We start from the raw sequence: 6,000 nt of genomic DNA on the forward strand, positions 1-6,000 counted from the left end.
GCCTAATGAATTGATTTAAATTTACAGATTTCCTTAAATGAACTGTAACTCAGTAAAACCTTTGAAATTGTTGCATGTTGTGTTTATATTTTTGTTCAGTGTATATAAGTTGATCAAACTGAAAAGATGTAAGGTGATTTTGTAAACTTGTTTGGCCCTCCATGCTCATTAGTTGCTCACTTAACATATTTGCTGCTACTACACTCAATCCGGTTTCCAAATTCTCCTTTCTTAATTGTTTTCCATTCCTTGAGACCAACCAGAAATGTTTCCTTGGCCAAGTATTCCCAGATTTTCAGAAAACAGACACACATTTGATCTGTTTTCTGCATGACCAAATGTTGTCAAGGCGATTGCATAGCCTATAGGCACACTTCAATTAGCTTGTATGGTGCAGCGGGAGGGGGCTTTTTATTCAATAGGCTACACTGTCCCGCAAATGTCCCGCAAAATCATCCCTTTGTCCCGCATTTGGGTATTTTAAATGTAAAATATATGAAATAATTAAAGAAGATGATTTTAAAATAAAAAATAGACTGACAAAGCTGTTAAACATTATCCTAAATACAAGTAATCAACTTAGTGAATACAATTGGTGTTTACTATGAGAGTTTCAGCATATAGTGCCTTCGGAAAGTATTCAGACCCCTTGACTTTTTCCACATTTTGTTATGTTACAGCCTTACTCTAAAAGGGATTTAAAAAAAGGAAATCCTCAGCAATCTACACACAATACCCCAGAGCGAAGGAGCGAAAATAGTTTTTTTGCTATGAGACTCGAAATTGAGCTCAGGTGCATCCTGTTTCCATGATTTGGAAAGGCACACACCTGTCTATTTAAGGTCCCACAGTTGACAGTGCACGTCAGAGCAAAGAGGTCAAACGAATTGTCTGCAGAGCTCAGAGATCGGATTGTGTCGAGGCACAGATCTGGGGAAGGGTACCAAAAAATTTCTGCAGCATTGAAGGTCCCCAAGCATACAGTGGCCTCCAATTTTTCTTAAATGGAAGAAGTTTTGAACCACCAAGACTCTTCCTTGAGCTGGCTGTCCGGCCAAACTGAGCAATCGGTGGAGAAGGGCCTTGGTCAGGGAGGTGACCAAGAACCCGATGGTCACTCTGACAGAACTCTAGAGTTCCTCTGTGGCGATGGGAGAACCTTCCAGAAGGACAACCATAGCACTCCACCAATCAGGCCTTTATGGTAGAGTGGCCAGACGGAAGCTACTCCTCAGTAAAAGGCACATGACAGCCCGCTTAGAGTTTGCCAAAAGTAACCGAAAGACTCTCAGACCATGAGAAACAAGATTCTCTGGTCTGATGAAACCAAGATTAAACTATTTGGCCTGAATGCCAAGCGTCACATCTGGAGGAAACATGGCACCATCCCTATGTTGAAGCATGGTGGTGGCAGCATCATGCTGTGGGTATATTTTTCAGCGGCAGGGACTGGGAGACTAGTCAGGATTGAGGCAAAGATGAACGGAGCAAAGTACAGAGAGATCAGGGCGCTCAGGACCTCAGACTGGGGCGAAGGTTCATCTTCCAACAGGACAACAACCCTAAGCACACAGCCAAGACAACGCAGGAGTGGCTTCGTGGACAAGTCTCTTAATGTCCTTGAGTGGCCCAGCCAGAGCCTGGACTTGAACCTGATCTAACATCTCTGGAGAGACCTGAAAATAGCTGTGCAGCAATGCTCCCCATCCAACCTGACAGAGCTTGAGAGGATCTGCAGAGAAGAATGGGAGAAACTTTCAAAATACAGGTACCCAAGAACACTCGAGACTGTAATTGCTGCCAAAGGTGCTTCAACAAAGTACTGATTAAAGGGTCTGAATACTTATTTGTTTTTGCTTTGTCATTATGGGGTATTGTTTGTAGATTGATGAGGGGAAAAAACGATTTAATACATTTTAGAATAAGGCTGTAACGTAACAAAATGTGTTAAAAGTCAAGGGGTCTGAATACTTTCCAAGTGCACTGTTTGACACAGTTTCTAAACCTATAGGCACAACATCGCGAGACATCCGGGAACTTTGCGATACAGACAGGGCCAGGATTTGGACTTTGAGAAGTCATTGAGAGAAGTCATTGAAATTCTTCCTTAGTTCATTTTTGCGAAATCTAAAGGCACACCCAAGATTTGAGCTAATGAACATGTTATTACTCCAACATTGTTAAAGTTTGACACATTTAAATTTTTGTCAAAAAACAACTTCATATGGAAGGAGAGCCTTTGATTTGATGGCCTGCACATGTGCAGTTTTGCACGAGACGACCATTAGACCCGATGACGTGATTCTACGGATGAGCTTAGCTAGCCAACGTCGCCATAACATCGCCTACAAGTGTGATCGGGGATTTCTATTGGAGAAGCAGTTTTACACCATGCCCAAACCGGACACGCACATGGGTCCGCGTGCGTCATCGTGCGCAAATAGTTTTTGTCCCCCCACACCAAACGTGATCATGACAAGCAGGTTGAAATATCAAAACAAACTCTCAACCAATTATATGAATGTGGGGACAGGTCGAAAAGCATTAAACATTTATGGATATTTAGCTAGCTAGCTTGCACTTGCTAGCTAATTTGTCCTGGGATATAAACACTGAGTTGTTATTTTACCTGAAATGCACAAGGTCCTCTTCTCCGACAATTAATCCACACATAAAACGGTCAACTGAATCGTTTCTAGTCATCTCTCCTCCTTCCAGGCTTTTTCTTCTTTGGACTTTATATGGCGATTGGCATCTAACTTTCATAATATGTTGTATTACCACAACCGACCGACCTCAGTTCATCTTTCAATCACCCACATGGGTATAACCAATGAGGAGATGGCACGTGGGTATATGCTTCTATAAACCAATGAGGAGATGGGAGAGAAAGGACTTGCACCCCGTTCAGCGTCACAAATAGCACTGACTTCTATTTTAGAGCTTGGCAACGCAGATGCTGGTTGGCGCGCGAGAGCAGTGTGGGTGCAATGATTGAATAACATGTGTACATTTATTTTGCAACCCTCGCGCATGCGACGAGAGCGGTGTGGTCAGCATGTTAAACCCAATGATGTGATTCTACGCATGAGCTTAGCTAGCCAACGTCGCCATAACATTGCCTACAAGTGTGATCGGGGATTTCTATTGGAGAAACATTTTTAGCCTTCATACTGTACTGTCTTTGATAATATCCTTCATATTTATTTTACACCGTTTTATTTATTTTACCACGTCTATGTATTTGTTGTCAATGTTTTGGTGTCAATCTTGTGGTATTTGTGAAGAAAAGTCAATACTTGGAAGATTTATTAGAAAATTATACTTAGATGCTTTTTTAAAATAAATTAGGGTCTATCTATTAGAAACTCATGGACAATATGGACACAGATGTAAAACATTTATACTATAGATGAATACATTTTTTGAAAGTTATTTAAGTATAAATTACCAAAGTTACAATAGATTGCCATAGATTGAATTACCAAAATTACTGAATGTTCTGGTAACTTTGGTAATTTACCGCTAGCATTGCAACACTACCTTTTGATTAAAGTATTTTAAAAGTATTTTACAAATTACTTTTATCCACTAGGAACTCAGCTGCACCCACAGTAGGAGTTTTCTTAAGGCTACTATATTCTATATTCTATATTGAAATATGCTATGTGTTTTCTATTTAACATTATTACTACACATGAAAGCCAGTGTTTTAGATTTGTATTGGGACCTCTCTGTGGATATTATTAATAAGCATTACATTTAAAACAGAGGCAATAATACTCCAGTGGGTTATAGTAGCAGGAGTGGTGGTGTGTGTATTTCCTTTGTAGTACCCTCCTTCTCATTAAAAACAGTATTTTGACATAGAGGTGAGGCTAGGGAGTCCTTTTACTTGATCTGCTTTGCATAATCCAATTCAATCCATCCTGTGTGACGAAAAAAATCTATTAACTGTCCTTAATTGGCCTGACATTGCGCACATAACTGTAACACTAATCAATACTGAAATAAGAAATGAAGCCAAAGACCATCTCATTGTATTGATTTTTGGAGAGGAGGTCTAAATATTGCAGTGTAGGAATATGAGCCGGAGGTCCATAATGTGCACTGCACACTGTCTCCTTCTGTGAGAGCCTTGAAGTGGAGCCTACAAGGGCAATTAGAAGGAAGGGGATCCTATCTGTAAACAACAACACTATGAGGAAGGGAGAGATGAGACCTTGATCTCATTAATAACACTATGATAAAGGAGGGGTAAAGTGCTTTAGTTGAAAGGCTTAACAGAGATGAAGCACATTCATTATAGTAAATGGCTTTGTTTCTTATTAAAGTAGTTGCACAGAGGTATGATGGTGAACTATGGGGTCAAGAGACTCCCCTTGCCCCAGTAGTAGCTATATGACAGAAGATTGCATTTCACAATAATCTCCCTCAGCCTTCCCCTTCACATCCATCCTCTCATTCTTTCTCTTTCTCTTTTCTCTTCCACTCTTCTCTGTGCCTGTATGATGTGTGTACTGTCAAGGAAAGAGACAGAGAGAGGGAGAGAGAGGGAGAGGGAGAGGGAGAGAGAGAGTGAGGTCTGTGGGGCCGTCTGCTGCATGCAGCCCCACGGCCAGCCAAGCCGCCAAGCAGGAAGTAGAGCTGGGGCTGCTCTCCTCTCCCAGGTCCTGCCTTGTTGAAATGGCCACCTGTTCAAGGGGCTCTCCCTCCTCTCTCCCTCCTCTCTCTCTCTCTCTCTCCCCCTGGCCAGGACCAGCTGTGCCAGGGACCCCCCCCCCCCGCTCTGCCTGCCCAGCAGAGGACACAAGCTGGGACAACATGCCCCCTATGCCTGGCAGACGGACAGAGACAGAGACAGACAGGCAGAGACAGACCAGGCAGAGACAGGCAGGCAAGCAGGCAGGCAAATCAAGGCACACTATGTACCCAGTGATGAGATTGTCTCTTGTAGACAAAGGTTAAATCCTAATGGGCTTTAGTATGAGCGGTTAAGTTGACCTCCTCTGCCTGCCTAGTCTGTGCATAGGTTTCATAAACATTTTGAGATCATGATACTTAGTGTGACAGACAGTACTGAGGAATGGGGGGAGGGGAAGATTAACAGCAGACAGTAGGGTTAATATACAGTACCTATGTAATCTTCCTGAGGTTCATCTCACATATGCTTATGTGTTTCTCTTTTCCTCTCCAGGGGAACACTCTGGCACTGTTCCCCGGCCAAGCCTATCAGATGGCCGTGTCTTGGCAGGTGATACTGCACGTGTGAGAGCACACTCTGCACGGCAACAATGCCACTTCAGCAGATAATGGTGTCTCCTGTCCTGAAGGAAGCTCACACCGTCTGTCTGGTGCCACCTGCTGAGATGACGGATGGGTGTGAAGAGCAAAACATCTGGACTGAGGATGTGCGGTATGTAACCTACTGTACAAGTGTTGGGGTCAATTCCATTTAAACTCAGTTTACCTCCTGAATTGAAATGGAATTGACTCCAACCCTGTAGCTTACTGCAGCATGGAATGATATTGGACCGTTGTGCTGTGAGATCCTACGGGTCCGGGTTTGGGGTCAGAGCATCTCCTGGATGTCAGTCCAGTCCAACAGCGTCTCCATGGCTCCTTCCTCCAGTCCCAGTTCCTCTTCTGTCAGGCAGCACTCCAGTGGCAGCTTTGCCCCTCTGGAGCCCGTGCACGGCTAGGCGCCCCACTTGTGCCTTTCTGGTTATCAGACCCCTCACAGGCACTCTGATCTGGGTTGCTAAGCGCTGCCCATGTGTTTGTTTCCCTTGTGCCCTGAGCCAAGCCCTGTGAAGAAGGCTGATAAAAACAACAGCTACAGGGTTGGCAGCGAGAGGAGAGGAATCTGAGTGCCCTTCCCTCTGGGGACTTGAAGGGGGACTGTGGAGAGCAAGAAAGTGAAACACACACACACACACAACACACCCTTTTTCGATGCACATTTAAAGGCAGTCCCAGTCCCATCCGCCTTATTCAATT

This window comes from Salmo trutta, chromosome 12 (genome assembly GCF_901001165.1).
Source record: "Salmo trutta chromosome 12, fSalTru1.1, whole genome shotgun sequence".
In the NCBI taxonomy this organism is placed as follows: Eukaryota; Metazoa; Chordata; class Actinopteri; order Salmoniformes; family Salmonidae; genus Salmo; species Salmo trutta.